The following is an 18,173-nucleotide window of genomic DNA, read 5'->3' as shown; positions in this document are numbered from 1 at the left end:
CAACTTTCCTAGCATGTGAAGGTATTATAAAATTTGGTCATTTATCTACTTGAATCAATAAGAGAAAATAGGGTAGATTTCACTTTAAAATCAATGTAATAGAAATGTGTTGTCATTAAAAACAATATTTTTGAATCTACATATGTAGTGCCATATGAGAGAAAACTATAAGTGAAACATCATTTTCTGAAATATAATATAAGACATAAAAAATCAACATTGGTCGCACATATGGCAGACCGGCCTGCATGATATTTCATTTCAGCAAGAAAAGTTCACAATTGTCATGTATGTGCATTGTAATTTGTATACCCAATATACCAAATTATTATGCTTGCCTATTTTGGCCATATATATAATATAAGTTACATTCCAAGATTTCGATCTCAGGGAATTGGGTTTTGAGATTACATCACACAATTGATTGAAGCATTGCTATACTAACACGTAATAATAAGGTTAATTCACTTGAAATGGCAAAATAGTGAACATATTCATATAGGTGTGTAACTTTTTTTTATTGAAATTTGATAAATATAGTTTCCTGTAGCAGATCAAATACATCAACTTCCATGGTTCATTAGCACCTTTGAAGGCTAGCCAACGTGCACCGACCCTAACTATGAATTAACATATTCATATATCAAATTTGGTACGCATGACATATGAGCAATTAACCAAAACATTCTCACATTAAAACCGACATAAAAATCAAAACATGAGTGACCATTAACTAAGAAAGATTGAAAGGATGACGACCACCTAATATCCTCAACACACTTATGTTCACTCTACTTGGTGCGACATTCAAATCTTATAAAGAAAGAGATTTATCATCCCCTATTGTCAGTAAAGTCTCAGGCTCATCATCTAAAGGATCATTCTAACTGTGTCCTCCAGAAACAATGCTGCTACCATAGCCGCTACCACTTGCACCACCACTAAAAAAGTTATCACTGCCACCTCCATCAGCGACACCATACTACATTATCAAAAAAATATGCGACACCATACTCTCCACCGCTTCCACCATAACCACTAGCAGTAACACTTTCATCAAAATTGCTTCCATTACCATAGACACCACCTCCACTGATGCCACCACTTTCACCACCACCACCATAGTCTTCGCTACCATTGTGTAGTCCTCCTGACCGATCTGCCGCAAAATTTACCCTTATCTTTATGCTATTATGTTCATGTTGGTACATGACCTGTATAACACTCTGTGCATTCTCATGAGATGCGTACTCAATGAAACCAAAACCTCTGGACTTGCCCAGTCTCACGATGCATGATAATTCTTGTGCTTGTTCGAACAACGCATCGAATATCAGTTCTCACAGTGATAAACCAACAAAAAAACATCATAAAATCAAATAAATACCCCAGAGAAAATGATAAAAATATATAGCTAGAACTGCATTCATATCATTCTCTTTGACATCAATCAAATTAGTACAATTTAGCTTACCCATATAATTATACGCTCTTCTATGTCCCAACTAACCCAATGTGCAAATAAAAGCTTCTTTGTGCTTTGTCTAATTTCTAAACAATTCAACAATGAATTCCAATCACAAACCAATATCATTAGTTTATTACCTTCGTAGATTAATAACAAACCCAATGCTTAACTTTGAGGTGGATAAATGTACCAATCTTTAATATAAATTTTCTAAGCGGCATAATCAAAAGAAAGCTATATTTGAAGTAAAATCTCAAGATTACCTCAACTTTTTCTCTGGGATCAGCGTGCTTTGGAATTTATTTGAGAGTTTCAACCTTTTCAACTGCATCATTGCACGCCCCCACAAAAGGTCTATAACCTAAACAATTTCAGTATAGACCTCTTTAATTGTCATAGGATAATTAGTAAGGAAAAAGTCCTATGTGAAAAAAACCACCATATATGGAATATAGTTAGTTGACTTAGACACTTGGTGTACAATTTTTACCTAACATTTTTAATTGAAAACACCTATAAATCCTATAATAATCAAAGCAGTCATTTAAATACATATATTGAGTCATGCATAACATATATCTAAACTGGCATGTGAACTTAAATACTGATTCCATGTGGCGTAAAAGGATATTAACAGCTCAAAATGCAAGGGACAAATGTATAGACAATCAGTTACGATGATATCATCGCAAGATTGAGCTACAACTAAATGGTCATATTAATAGTAAAGGTACACCGATTTATTTTGTTATTTTTTAGCTACCATTTCAATAAGGTCCCAATTTTCTTTTATTTTCTTGTTAAAAATTCTAATAGGTTGCCCACTTGCAAGACAAAAATGAACTAAAGCATGTGACCATGAAGTACTCAACATATGAAACACGATACAATGAATTTGCAAGCCCTAGTCATATATTAACAATGGCATGAGAAAATCAAACCTTCTCAAGAAATTGTAACTCCTTCCTTCGTTCTTTTCAAGTAGTTGCCTTGTTTGCATTATATGTGCACTGAATGAATGATATAAAAAACAAATTAAGAATACTTCAGCTGTGGCGCAGCCTTTTCAATGGTTGTTTAGGTTGGAGAGCTCTGGTTGTCAATTCCCACTCCACCACCAAATTTATGTATGCAAGTAAAACAACCCAAAGCAAGAGGCTTACTTTCTCAAACATGAGCAAAATGCCCCACATCCAATACATAATAATAGATTAAGTTCACAAATCTTTAGCTTTATTTTTTAAGGAAAAAAAAATAGAATAAAGAAACTGATAGAAAACCAATTTATAAATGGAAGCGCATTAAAAAAAACATGAAACTAATAATGATCCACATAGAAAAATTTGAGATCATATCACCTTCAAGTAGGGGTGCCAACGGGTCGGTTTTAGGTCGGGTCTTAGCGGTTTCGGTTTGGGTTTTATTATTTACGGTTTTATCGGTTTCGGTTCTCAACGGTTTTAGTATGAGAATTATAGAACCCAACCCAAAACCATGAAAACCCATGGGTTTTTATCGGTTTCGGTTCTAATTCGGGTCTTTATTATTTATTATGATTATTAAACAATTTCAATCATTTAAATACTAAAACTTGCATTGTTTTTATTTTTATTTTTTTATTTTCCTACACGATAATATTTTATATATAATTAGTGATGTATCAACATTAATCATATTTACATCAATTTATGAATATGTATCAATCATACATGTTAAAACATTTACTATTCATGTGATAATTTAAACCTTTGATATAGAAATTAAAATAATCAAATATCTAACCTTATAATTTTGATTTTTTTTTACGTACATACACATATATTTGTTTTCTTGTATTAACTCGATCGTGTACACGTACAATCACATATATTTGTTACATTGATATATTTTACGTGCATACACATATATTTGTACACGAGTATTAACTCGCATTTTAAATCGAACATGCGAGTACATGCATCTTACAATTACATCTTATCACTAATTTTTAACATGAACACTATATATTGATTTATAATAAGTGCTTGTACCACAATATATCAAGCATGCATATCCTATTTAAATATACACGTGCATAAGTTAATAAATATAAAATGTATTAGTTAATTCATAATATACACGTTGACATTATTATTAACAATCTATGATACATTTGTTTAACGTATAATTATAAAATATACATTTAACAACACACATTCACTATTATGCTATATATATTTAATAGACTTTTACACCTAAAAAATATATTTTATATTATGATGTATGAGTTTGATTATCTTAAATGTAATATAATATTAAATTTTATATATCGAAATTATAGTAATCGGTTCGGGTACCCATGGGTTTTTTACTATTCGGTTCAATGGTTTCGGTTTTTTATCGGTTCGGTTTTTAATGACCCATTTTAAATGGGTTTAGCTTTTTAAGACCCAGAACCAGAACATTCGGTTTCGATTTCGGGTAATCGGGTACCCATTGGCACCCATACCTTCAAGGTTATCAGCTAGCTAATTTGAAGCTCTAAATTATTAAATATGACACTTCTTTGGCATCAGCACCCATAGTACAAAATATCCCGATATATCGCGGTATTTGGGGATATCTATCCAGATTTCAGAGAAAGATATATAAATATTACGATATGTTTAAAGATATATACGACTATAAATATCGGTGATATTTTGACGATATTTGTGATATTTGAGGATATTTGGAGATATTTTGTGTATATAATAATTTTATTTAATATTTACTATTATATTTTAAATAAATATAAATAATGTATCATGATATATCAATAAATATCCACAATATCCACGATATTTGTCTATATTTTGGATATATCCACGATATTTACATGTGAAACAATGTCAAATATCTCCAAAGAGGATGATATATTTGTAAATTAAATATCGATAAATATAATTTTCAAATTTTTGTATCTAAAGACCTATAATTTTCAAATTAAATTCAAATCTACAATCCAACAACAATTCAACGAAATAAATATGATATATTTTTTTGGGCACTCCTACTCAACAAAAAGTTAAGAAATCATTCAAAACTAATCCAAACAACTACATTTAATTAATTTTGCCAAAAATAAAATAAAATAACACGTGACACATACCTCAATCCGCTACACATTTTCCTTCTGAAGCTTCATAGGGCCTTGCATTAGTGTTGTTCATCTAAACTTGCACTACAACAGAAAAGACATTTAAAATCACTCCATAAGTGATGTCAAAAATATACGACGTCACTTTTGCAAGTGATGTAACTGGTGGCGACGTGAAAAGTCAGGGTTTTCCACATCACTTTTTAAACGATGTCCACAAGTGATGTTACTTCACATCACTTTTTAATTGATGTCCACAAGTGATGTTATAACTTTGCATCACTTTTTAAACGATGTCCACAAGTGATGTTACTTCACATCACTTTTTAATTGATGTCCACAAGTGATGTTATAACTTTGCATCACTTTTTAATCGATGTCCACAAGTGATGTTATAACGTTACATCACTTTTTAATTGATGTCCACAAGTGATGTCATAACGTTTAACATCACTTTTTAAGTGAAATCAATAAGGCCGATTAACATCACTTAGGAAGTGACATCTCATTCAGATTCTAAATTACTTGTAAAGTGATGTGAAATAACTCTATACATCACTTTAAAAGTGATGTCCCATTTATCAAAATAATTAAAAAATAATAATAAAAATAATAAAAATAAAATAAAATTGCTAATATCATCCCAATATAATACCATTTTCCTAGTCATTTATCATCAAATAAAGATGAAACGTATCTTAAAATCACATTCATCACACAAATACCATCTCCAATTACAAATATTACACTAAATACAAAAAATTGTAACGAGCCAACATATACCAACAAAATCTAATCTGCAGTACCAAATTGAGCCAAAGAGAACACAATCACCCAACCAAGAACCTATCACAACCTGACTTGATGCAATCAATTTAATCCAAGAACCTATCATAGCCTAACAGACCACTCTGTTTTTTTTTTTACAAGATGAAACATTGTACTAGAAAATCAATCTGCAGACTTGTACTCATGCAAGAATAGTTTGACAATGTCTGGATCTTCATGAGAAGCAAGATAGGCTATACAAGGAACAAAACCAGGCAGTCAGATAATGTACTTGATAGCATAACAAGTTTTCTTGCATCCATCTTACACAAACAAAACCCTTGGAGAGTCACCAAGAGAAATATTCTTCAAAGCACGTCTGGAGATATTAGCATGGTCAAAGATGTAAGGCTCAATACTCCTATTATTTTCGACCTAGAACATGTGATGCGTTAAATGAAGCGAGGAAAACCAAATGAATAGAGAATAAAAACAATAAAAGCAAATACTATTTTGATTTAACATATATTTATATTTGAAGATGTCATACTGTGCTAAGAAATTCAGCTTTCATTTCGAGGCGAAGTTTCGATGAAAGAGTGACAAAGATGAACAACATCGGATTTGCAACCTCCATCATATCCATGATCTCCCCATCTCCGGAAGAGTAAGCACCTTTGCGATGAATTCCTAAAAATTATCAAGTAGTAGTTAGAACTAATGAGTAACAGTCCTGCATTGTAACTTATTCCAGCTTGTAAGTGTTACGTCCCGATTTTCCAGACAATTGAATATTCGGATAAAAGAGCTCAATCCAAATATTCAACTATCTAATAAACCAAGACGTGGCGGTTTTGACTCACACGAGTCCAAACTAAACTAAAATATAAACCCCCATGAACATCCCGTTCTAACAAAAATTTGGCAGAGTTTCCTCTGTATTTCTAACATTTCATAAATTTACAACCTGTCCTAACCTGAAAAATCAAATAACACACTTCCATTTATCATATTAAGACCTCAACCGTAAACCCAACTACTAAAGATATTGATTATTCGCGGCACACCGCTACTTAACCATCTCGACAATGCCGGTTAAATCAAGGCTAGTCAGAATACCAAACAAAAATCTCATTCCTCATATCGGTCTTTCACAATTGATGCTAATCCATGTCATAGTTTCTAACTAATTGATGCATCATAATATGGATTCATTATTAAAGACAATAAAGAAATACTAAATTATTACAAAACAACTTAAATGAATAAACACCAGGTTTTCTCCTAATTACTAGTTAGCTAGACATGTAAAAGTGGCTGTCTAACTACCCAAAATAACTTGAGTGGATTAATCCTTCAATTTCAGCAACACCAAACCCAATATTTCCAATTATAACACTCTATCTTTCTAACTTGATGGACTGTCTTAGTTTCATTTCGGTTATTGATTATAGCCATAAGACACCAAAGCTTGTTTTCCTTCTTTTTTTTTTCTCTTAACTCCAGGTGTTGAAAATATCAAAAGGACTTCCTATCCCAATTCCCGTCACCCATCCGGTCCCCTTTTTTTTTTTTTTTTTTTCAATAGCCCATTCAAACCGGCCCTATACTAGAAGCAGGCCCAATATAAAACAAGGCTTAAGAAGTGGCCCAATAATTATATAATGGCCCCATGTAATAACAAGCCCAATACAATAACCGGGCCCAAAATAAAATTAACCCAATGAAAAACCCCATATCAATTAATCAAGCCCGCCAAAAGATAAATGTTAAACCTCTCCATATACGTAATTACCTAGAGTGGCACTGAACTAACATGTAAAATGACCGGTTTACCCGTAGGTAAAATTCCGGGTCATTACAGTAAGACTGACAAAGATGTACTTTGTTTTGATGAGAAATCAATATGGATCTACCTATTTTAGCAGTAACCTTCTATGCAAGAGAGGGCGAACCAGTCTTTGTCGCGTCAAAAAAATCCTGCAGTCCAAATTTTGGTTAAGTTTTCTTGAGAGGAGAGTGAAGAGCGCCAAGGTTGACAAAGAAGTAACCAAAGATGTAGAAAGTGCCTTAACAGTGAAAGTGACTTCGTTAGGACTCTAAATATACTAACACAACTTCACACAATAGGCTCTCAATGCCCCCATCAAGTAAAAATGTATCATACCAGTCCTCGTGCGCCAAAGGTAGAACACGGACACAAAAAGCCAATCAAGAAGGCATTCAGAGAGATAGCACCCATGCCGATCGAAAAAGGTCGTTTCCCATCTCTTAAAGCATAAAACACCATGACTAACAACTCTCGGAAATATGAACTTCGTCTTCCTTCTACTTTGCATCATAAAGAAAAGTTTGATTAAAGAAAAAAATTAAAACTCTTATTTGGTCTCGAAAATCAGCGATGGGGACATGGGGCTAGGTTAAATAGAGGGAAGATCAAAGCTTTTGAGAAGGGCTTACCCTCCATCTAGATGTTCCTTGAAAATTTGGTCAAATGCCCGACAAAGTTCCAAGATAGTATATAAATGAGCCTGCAAGGTAAAGTTCCAAGAAAGTGAAATGTACCGAGAAAAAGACAAACCCGCAGCCTTGCTCGAAGCTCTTCAATCTCTTTCTTTTGCCGCCTTCAAGAAAGTCGATCTGTCAAAATCTGCAAAAGAAAAGAATGATAGGAGTTGTTACCAAAATCACTATAAAATCTCACCACACCAACTCAAGCGCCATGCACATGTTCTATCTCTATTATATTTTGAGAGCGAAATTCATAAGAATAAGAGTTGGAGACTTTAAGAGGTCCCAAAGAAAAGAAGAAAATGCAAACAATGAAAGATAAAGTGCAGAAAGACCTCATTCACATGTGCACAGTTTGTAACACGTAACGCTCTACTTGCAAACTGAAGACTACTTTTTGTTTCATCAGCATGAATCTGCAATCACATGGCAAATAGTATAAGCATAGAGTTGCCCAAATATATTTATCTTACATTATGCAGGGAAACTAGTAAGAACCATAGTAAATTTAGAAAAGACTACCTGTGCAAGGGTTATATTACATATGATTGCAGTGTTTGCATTTCCACCAAGGGAAGGTTGCAAAATGCGCGTCAGCTTGCTGTCACGATATGGGACATGTCCCCTACATCAGATGGTAAAGAATGTAAGGAAATAGAAGATAAATCCCAATAAATCTATGTGTTAGAACAACTGAATAAAACCTACCCTTGGCTCTCAACACCTTCACTTAGCTTCTTTATCCACAAATCCCAAGTGTCATCGCTTTTATTTATATGAGATCCCTCTTTCAAGCGCATTCCTTGAAGACCGGTCTTAGCGTACGCTCTGAACCAGCTAGGTCAACTAAATTCTACAAACAAGATTTATTACGACTAACAGAATATTGAAAACACGAATAAGTATGTTAAGATGTCCCACACGAATAAAGTACATGGAATGGTTCAGAAATTTATTCCGAACGAAATTTAAGAGGATCGTTTTAGTAGATATGTACCACAACCGAAACACGAACAGCATCGCAGAGGCCCCAACATTGTCATCTTCTGTTTTAACCCGGCTCTCAATAATCTGCAGTTTTACCAAATTGGAGAATATAAACAAAATAAGAAGTAATTAAGTTTGAGAAATTTGGTAAATGCAAATGGTGTAATGCAAAGTACCAACAAAGATATCGTAAATCACGCCATACCATTCAAAAAATTGTGTGAGACCTACTACTATAAACATTCATATTAGTCTCGCCAATGTGTCGATGAGCTGCAAAGAGGAATATATAGTTTGAATGTAGACTATTGGTTCAGTTCACTCTATTGGTTCTGTAAGGAGACAATATAGAGACGGGAAAATTATATAATGCACTTGACGGGAGAACAGAAAAGATGGCTTAAAATCATCTTCTTTCTAAACCAACGATTCATGCAATGACAGAAGCCAGAACACTGGTAAAGGAACACATTTAGACTCCCCTCTCTCTCTGTCACACACACACAAGTATTTTATGCCTGTCCAATTGAACTGAACTAAGATGCTAAACTGCAGCCATATTCAAAAGATGATGAGACTTCTTAAACTGATACATAGCCCAAATATTTAGGATACTACAATTAGGTACATACCGATCAACGAAAAGGCTGCAAGAAATATTCTCATCTTACAAGATTTGGAAGGTAAGTCCCAGTTCGCCCCGATACCTAGGTAGTTCATCACCATAACGCGATATACACCGGGTTGGCCTATTGGAACCAGGCTGAAATGGTGCAAATGTAACGACTCAAAATCAAAACTAGCAGAGCTAGCAATTTAGTGATTCAAAGATAATAATTTCACGGTTACAAGCCACAACAATGACTTACCTATGAAGTCAAGAGTAGTAGCAGCAAAGTTGGTCGTACTTGTGTAGAAGAACATATTCTCCAATGTTTGGGCAAGAGTCTCGTAACAGGGCATGCGCATTTAAATCCACCTTCCTCCCAATTGGTACTCCATCCATGTTAACCTTGACAAACGAGAGAACTCCCAAGATGACCTTTCTTCCTAACATTGCCATTGTTGTTGTTTCTTTCATCGATTTCTTGTAACATCCTTATTTTTATTAGTCTCAATGACCATTTTGTCTTCATCGACCGAGGAATTCTTGGTTTGATTAACCAAGCCGTTAATCCTATAAGTCCTAATAGGTGGCCACCCCACAAACCCTGATCTACCAACAAATTAAGAGTCTTTAATATTGTAATACTAGTAATTCCAATAGACCCTAAAAAAAAGTCCATTCAAACACCAAAAATAGGAAATTTCAGACAGGCAAAAAAAACAAAAACAAAAATAAAAATAAATTATTATATCTTATCAACCAATATTGTCTCTATATTTTCCCATTTAGCATCAATAAGTACAACTGTACTACCAATTTGACTGCCAAAAAAAACACACAAAAAACAAATGAGGAAGAGAAAGACGGGGAAGAACAATACATTCTCCAAACTCCATCAAATCAAGAACCTTGCTCAAGGCAACAATCTCTTCCTTCAATCCAAAGAACAAATATCCCCTCTTGAGGAAAGAATATAATCAATCACCAATGTTAACTATTATTCAAAGATATATGTAATACCAGCATTCATTTACTAAATTAGGAGATAGGTACCTCGAGGGTTTTCATGAATCTGTAATTTTCGATGTTCGAGGGAGCTAACAAGTCGTTGATCTCCTCGTATCCATCCATGGTCTCTTTATTTTTTTTCTTCTCTTTAGGACAATGCCCAAAATATAAGCCCATATATCGGAGATATATCCGATATATCTCGTTTTTTTGGTACACCGATATAGAAATATTTGATATATCTCAACCGAATATTGAATTATTTTTTTCCCAATATATATCGCAATTTCCGATATAATGATATATATCGACCGATATATACGATATTTCCGATATAAAGTATTGACTTTGACCGATATATTGTGACGGTATTTCCAATATAATCGACGATATTTTCGATATATCAACATACAAAACAAAATTTTGACTGGTCAACAAAAAAATAGATATCTCTGATATTTCTGATATATTCGATATATATCGATTTTTAGGTACATCGAAATATTCACCGAATTCAATATTTTGGACCTTGGTCTAGCAAACCAATCACGCGCCTATTTCATTTCTATTTAACCTAATTTTTTTTCGATTGTTTTTCTAACTAATTAACTTAATAATTAATAGGTATATCATTAATAACACTTCAAAGTTACATCACAAGTGATTTCAAAACTTGGCAAAATCACTCTTAAAGTGATGTTGAATACATAGATATTACATCACTTTATAAGTGACACGGTGAGTAACAACACTTTTAAAGTGATGTTGAATATATAGATATTACATCACTTTATAAGTGATACGGCGAGTGACGTAAAAAAGTGTTACTATATCACTACCATGACATCACTTATTAAAATGATGTTGTACAACTCTACTAAATCAGTCTTTTAAATAAGTGATGTTAAAAAAAAATTGTGATAATTATTACATCACATGTTGAGAAAAGTGATGTCATAGTTTTCATATGACATCACTTCACTGAAAGTGATCTAAAATTAGTGATGTCATATGTCATATTTGTTGTAGTGTTGGTAGTATTGTTCATACATCTACCCATCCACCTAGTGGTCCCTCCAAGTAAGAGTTTACATCAAACTAATCAAACTTCAGCAATTACTGCAAGAGAAGCAAAATCAAATGGTAGGAAATCTACTGCAACAACAAAAGACACAATAAACATTTGCTTAAACATAACTTATTTGGCCGTCAAATTTAGAGAATGACACTTCAATAAAGGATGTTGGTTGATCTTTTTTAATACAATTGACATTGAAAGAAAAAAAGCAAATATGACACAACCTTTCCCTATCAAACAAACATGATATAATAAAGATAAACACAATCTCCTAAAGTGGAATTGTAATATATGACTGTGTTTATACCAACAATGTCCTATGGATGAGCTTGCTACTCTTTTTTTTTTTTTTTTTTTTTTTTTTTTAGAAATAGACAATAAATATTAAAAAAATTAGTGAATATATTGAAAATGATTATCATAGCCATGTTAGTACATGAATCAATTCAAACTCTACCTTTAGGAAAAAGAAATGGAACGACAAAGTGATCAGTTCTATATATATACTGATACATGATAAAAGAAATGACACTACAAATGCTCTAAGTAGGCATGCTTGTGAGTAGCTCTAATTGGTATTGAGCAGTTTCAAAAACTAGGAAGCACATTCAAAAACAGGTTTCCATTGCTTGCAAAGAAAGACACGTTAGGGATATAAACATGGCAAAGATATACACAAAATTAACAGTCAAGAAATGGTATACTCACAGAAGGATTATTTTCGAAAGCTTTCTTAACTTCAAGTAACTTTATGTTGGTCGGTTTCAACTCAATAAGTTCTGAAGCATATAAGGAAACTGAGCTGAAATATGTTTCCTCAGTCTGTATGGGTACTAAAGCTAGAGTGTTATCTACACTTGCATCATTATAAGAATCTTATGTAGATTGGGCACAACGGGCATCCATTGAAATAGAGTTTCTGCACAAACCAACCAATTTTCTTTCAATCCATTCTCAGTAGCATCATTCTCTACTCTCAATAGCTCTTGACCAAAAGTTTTATGGCTTCTTTTATTCATATCCACCAATGCTTACTGTTGGGGATTATATCAATACCAATCGATTCCCCCACTACACAGATAACTTGTATTTGAACACAATTCAACTCCGGACAAAATCTAAATATCAACTACAACCTATACTAACATGCCCAACTCGCTAAACAACTATTAACAAATGATAATAATGTAAAGCAAAGAAAAGCAAACCACAACACAAAGATTTACCGTGGTTCGCCAATGATGCCTACTTCCACAAGAGCCGGTTCTTAATAAAATGGGAAGGAAGATTACAATCTCTCCTTTCAGGTCTCACCTTACTAGATCACTTTTCTCTTTTCTGTGGTTGTATCTCTCAGAAAAAGTTCTCTTTTGTTTTAGTCCGGATTCCAATCCTTCTGACTTGTTTGGTTAGGTTTTCCAAAACCTTGATTTTGGTTTTATCTCCAAAAACCAAATTTCGCGGTTACTGTAGCGAAGCCCACGAATTAGGCCTGGCGCTGGCGCTCCTCTGGCCGAAGTCGTCGCGCTAAACATCGAACCGAGCGCTGGTCGCGCTTCTTTGAGCTGGTCGCTTAAGACATCGGAACTCGAGCGAAGTCGCGCTTCATCCGAGCGGCTGCCTCGACATTTCAACACCGAATTAAGCCTTTCTCTCCAGCTCTGTTTTCTCTCCTCATGTGAGGGATAACTCCAACAATCTCCCCCTCCCGAACAGTGAGGGGCTTCCTCCATGCAATTTCCAAATCAACAGGAGGAGGCGTGTGCTGCCATTCCGGCAATAGCACAACAAACATCAAACTTACCTTTCGGTAAGACTTTGGTCATCATATCCGACCCGCTTCTTGTCGGTATGGATCTTCTCGATACACAAATGCTTGTCTTCGAGTACTTCTCTAATCCAATGATAACGCACGTGTATGTGCTTGGATCTAGAATGAAAACTCGGATTCTTGCTCAAGTGAATGGCGCCCGACCGTCACATAGAACTACAAAACCGCTTTACGCTTTAGCCCTAGTTCGTCGAAGAACCTCTTCATCCATAGCAACTCTTTGCAACACTCGCTGGCTGCAATATACTTTCGCTTCTCAGTAGTGGAGAGGGGCAACACACTTTTGCAACTTAGATTGCCAAGAAACCGCTCCCCCCAAAAAGTAACCGGATGATAACCGGAGGTGGACTTCATCGAAATCAACATCACCGCCATGTTGCCGTCGATCGGTGTAGCCTTCAAGTAAGGGCTTACTTCCACCAAAGCACAAACATGATTTGGAAGTGCCTTTGAGATATCTCAATATCCACTTAACACCTTCCCAATGTTCTTTTTACCCGGATTTGACAAATCGCTTACAACCCCAACGGCGAAAAGCAATATCCGGTCCTAGTACACACCATGGCATACATCAAACCGCCCATCGCGGATGCATAAGGAATCTTTTCCATCCGACTCTTCTCATGCTCACCCTTAGGACACATCTCTTTTTGGTCATGCGGAACCGCCACCAAGCGGACAACCGACCGGTTTCGCTTGATCCATGTTGAATCTCTTCAACACCTTCTCAATGTAGCTTTCTTGAGAAAGCCACAACTTCCCACTCTTTTCATCACGAAAGTGATCCGCGATCCCAAGTATCTGCTTTGCTTGACCCAAATCCTTCATCTCAAAGGACTTACTCAAGTCTTTCTTTAGCTTGATATCTTGTTGATGTTTGGGCCAACTATCAACATATCATCCACATACAAAGAATAGCACAATGAAATCCCCATCTGAAATCTCTGAACAAACACACAATGATCGGAAGCAGACTTCTTGTATCCTTGCTTCGCCATAAAGGAATCAAACTTTATGTACCACTGTCTCGGTGCTTGCTTCAACCCATACAAGCTCTTTATCAGCTTGCATACTAGGTGCTCCTTGCCTTTGAACTCAAACCCCTCTGGCTGGTCCATGTAGACATCTTCTTCAAGGTCTCCATGAAGAAAAGTTGTCTTAACATCTAGCTGCTCAACCTCTAGGTTCATACTTGCGGTCATACCCAATACCACCCGGATAGAAGTCATCTTCACTACAGGAGAGAAAAATCTCATCAAAGTCAATCCCTTTCCTTTGACCGAATCCCTTCACAACAAGGCGAAGCTTTGTGCCTTGGGTGAGATTGTTCTCCTCATGCTTGACTTTGTATATCCACTTATTCTTGAGAACTTTTCTCCCTGTGGGTTTCTCAACTAACTCATAAGTGTGATTCTTATGCAAAGAATCCATCTCGTCATGCATGGCCTTCAACCACTTTTTTTTGTCTGTACCTTCAAGTGCCTCTTGATAGTACATAGGTTCTCCACCATCCGATAGTAGCACGCACGCGATGTGGTGGATACCGTTGAAGCTAGTCTCCCTTCCCTGCCGGACCTCCTTGCCCCATCTACCGGGCCCCTCGGGAGGTTGCACTTCTACTTGCTCGGTGGTGGTTCATGCATCTCATCCGTGCATCTTCTATACCAATAGGTTCTATCCCATCATGAGCAATAGATTCTCATCATGAGCTTCAAACTCATGGTTCTCTACATTCTCAATGCCTTCTCGTGACGCTCCACGCGGAACTTCTTTCTGTTCAATCAACAAGATCATTGGTGAAAGCCTCAGAATTCTCACCCTCCTCAAAGTCCGCTATGGTTTGGTCTTCTAAGAACACAACATCTCGACTTCGGATTATCTTCTTGTTAATCGGATCATAGAGTTTGTAACCAAACTTTTCATCTCCATAACCCGGAAAAATGCACCGCTTGGCTTTGTCATCAAGCTTGATCTCTCATCCTTCGAATATGCACAAATGCCCCGCACCCAAATACCCTCAAGTATCCATAATCAACATCTCACCGACCATACTCTCCGGATAATCACTATTCGTAGGCTTTGCTTCGGCGACAGTTGATCACATGCACGGGCCAGACGCATTGCTTCTACCCAAGAGCTTCTAGGTAGCTTAGAGTGAGATAGCATGCATCTCATCCTCTCTACAATGGTACGGTTCATTCTCTCTCGCTATTCCATTCTCATTTGCGGTGTCTTGGGAACGGTCCGCTTCATGACTTAATCCCATGACTCGGGCAATACTCTTCAAATGGCCCAATGTACTCATCCCCATTATCCGAGCGAATACATTTCAACAACTTCCCAAATTCTTTCCACCATGTTGTGGAATTTCTCAAACACGCCAAGTACTTCATCCTTGGGTCTTCGACTATAGGCCCATATCTTTCTTTGACGATCATCATCAATGAATGTCAAGAAGTACGGCTCCCCTCGGTGGGACTTTACTCTCATAGGACCACATAAGTCTCAGGTGCACTAGTTCAAGGACGTTGTCCTTTCTCGTGAGACGGAATCTTTGGAAAGACACCCTGTGTTGCTTTCCTACCAAACAATGAGTACATGTATTTAAATGTGTACCTTTAATGTCCGCACGGCCTTTTGCTTAGCAAGAACTTCCATCCCTTTTATGCCCATGTGACACGCCTCTTGTGCCACGCTTGATGAAGTTTTCTTTTCGCCACATTCGCTTCGCTTTTACACAAACTAGCCTGTTTTTTAAAAAGAGAGCAAGTTTTCTTTCCTCTCCTCGGCTGCTACAATGGAACCTCTCGCCGGGTTCCATACCCCGCTACCAAACGAGTTTACAAAGCCATCGCCATCTAATTTCCCCCAAAAATTAGGCTTAACCGATGTCGGGGACATGTCTTTACATCCTTGAAGTGTCAAGGTGTAGCCGACATTGGTTTCTATATGAACATCTCCAATGCCTATAATCTTCGAGATGCCATCGTTACCCATCCTCACTTCACCATATTCACCACCGTAGTGAAGAATCCCCGGGCGCGTGTGACGTGATAGGATGCTCCTCAGATCTATCACCCACTCAGATCCCGACATGAGGTACTAAGACAAAGACACACCACAATCTAACACAATTCCCACTCAGGTCGCCAACTAGTGCGGTAGTATCTCTGCTTTGTTTCCGTTCCTCCACCATGTCTTCATGTACACGCTTATTCTTCTCATCCCTCTTCGATTGTTCTCGCAGACTCATATCCGAAGTGGCCTTTTGTGGCACAATAGTAACATTGCCTCTCTGCCTTTAGGAGTTCTAGGTTCACCCCTAAATTTACTTCATCATCACCTCTAGAACGAGATGGTTTTCTGTTTTGACCTCTCCCCGCTTTCTCGTGAAAAGGATCTCGAGTGAGAAGAGCCGCTTCTTGCACTCCTTCTAGTCTCCTCATTCAACAAAGACGTGGTAGCCATCTCCATGGTAACAATTCCATCCTTGGCTGCTCCATGTAGAAAACCGCTAATGTCTCCCAACTTTCGGGTAGAGAGCCTAATAGAAACAAAGCCTCAACTTCGCCTCCCAAATTGATCTTCATCAAATGCATCCGATTGATGATATTCTCGTACTTCATTAAGATGCTCGACATTTGAAGAACCTTCTTGGTACTTCGTGGTTCCAGAAACTTCTTAACGACTAGCACTTTGTTTCCACCCGACTTCCTCTCATAAAGGTCTTCGAAGTTTCTTCCATAGATCAAGGTCGTAGTCTCTTGGGCCACATGGTGAAAGACAATCGCCGCCAATCCAATCGAATGAATGTATCCAATCGCGTCAAGCTTTTTCCACTCAAATTTCATCATTGGTTTTTCGGTTTTACTCCCTCATTCTCAATGGAAGTGCCAAGTCCTTGCAAAGATAGCAAGTCTTCCATCTTGGCTTTCCGGATGGTGTAGTTCTTCCTATTCAGGACTCATCATACGAAAGTGTTCACGGAATGGTCCATCTCTACAAGTTATTTAACCTCAAATCTTCTCTCGTGAATTTCACAAACACCTTCCCGACCAAGATTCGATAACACCCTAGGCTATTCTAACCAAGGCTCGATACCACTTGTTGGGGATTATATCAATACCAATCGATTCCCCACTACACGATAACTTGTATTTGAACACAATTCAACTCCCGGACAAAATCTAAATATCAACTACAACCTATACTAACATGCCCAACTCGCTAAACAACTATTAACAACAGATAATAATGTAAAGCAATAAAAGCAAACCACAACACAAAGATTTACCGTGGTTCGGCCAATGATGCCTACTTCCACAAGAGCCAGTTCTTAATAAAATGGGAAGGAAGATTACAATCTCTCCTTTCAGTCTCTCACCTTACTAGATCACTCTTATCTCTTTACAGGGTTGTATCTCTGTAAAGGTTCTCTCTCTTTGTTTTAGTCTGGATTCCAATCCTTCTGACTTGTTTGGTTAGGTTTTCCAAAACCTTGATTTTGGTTTTATCTCCAAAAAACCAAATTTCGCGGGTACTGTAGCGAAGCCCACGAAATTAGGCCTGGGCGCGGGCGCGCTCCCTCTGAGCGCGAAGTCGCTTAAACATCGATAATCGAATGGTCGCGCTTCTTTGAGCGGGTCGCTTAAGACATGGAACTCGAGCGAAGTCGCGCTTCATCCGAGCGCTGGCCTCGACATTTCCAACGCCGAATTCGCCCGTTTCTCTCCAGCTCTGTTTTCTCTCCTCATGTGAGGGATAACTCCAACACTTACCTCTTCTGAAAATGTAGTA

At 36.7% G+C, this 18,173-nt stretch overlaps 1 long non-coding RNA gene across 1 annotated transcript; it reads right to left on the bottom strand.

Moving 5' to 3' along the window:
- Positions 1-8,045: 8,045 nt before the first annotated feature.
- LOC147492315 (uncharacterized) lies at positions 8,046-8,609 on the bottom strand. The gene is made up of 3 exons (XR_015200375.1): positions 8,574-8,609; positions 8,388-8,490; positions 8,046-8,281 (listed from the first exon to the last, which is right to left on the bottom strand). It is a non-coding gene; the product is annotated as an uncharacterized LOC147492315 (long non-coding RNA).
- Positions 8,610-18,173: the final 9,564 nt, after the last annotated feature.

Source organism: Coptis chinensis, chromosome 6, assembly GCF_015680905.1.
Source record: "Coptis chinensis isolate HL-2020 chromosome 6, ASM1568090v1, whole genome shotgun sequence".
Taxonomy (NCBI): domain Eukaryota; kingdom Viridiplantae; phylum Streptophyta; class Magnoliopsida; order Ranunculales; family Ranunculaceae; genus Coptis; species Coptis chinensis.
Note: the sequence above shows the minus strand (reverse complement) of the source record. Positions and strands in the feature narration are given on the sequence as shown.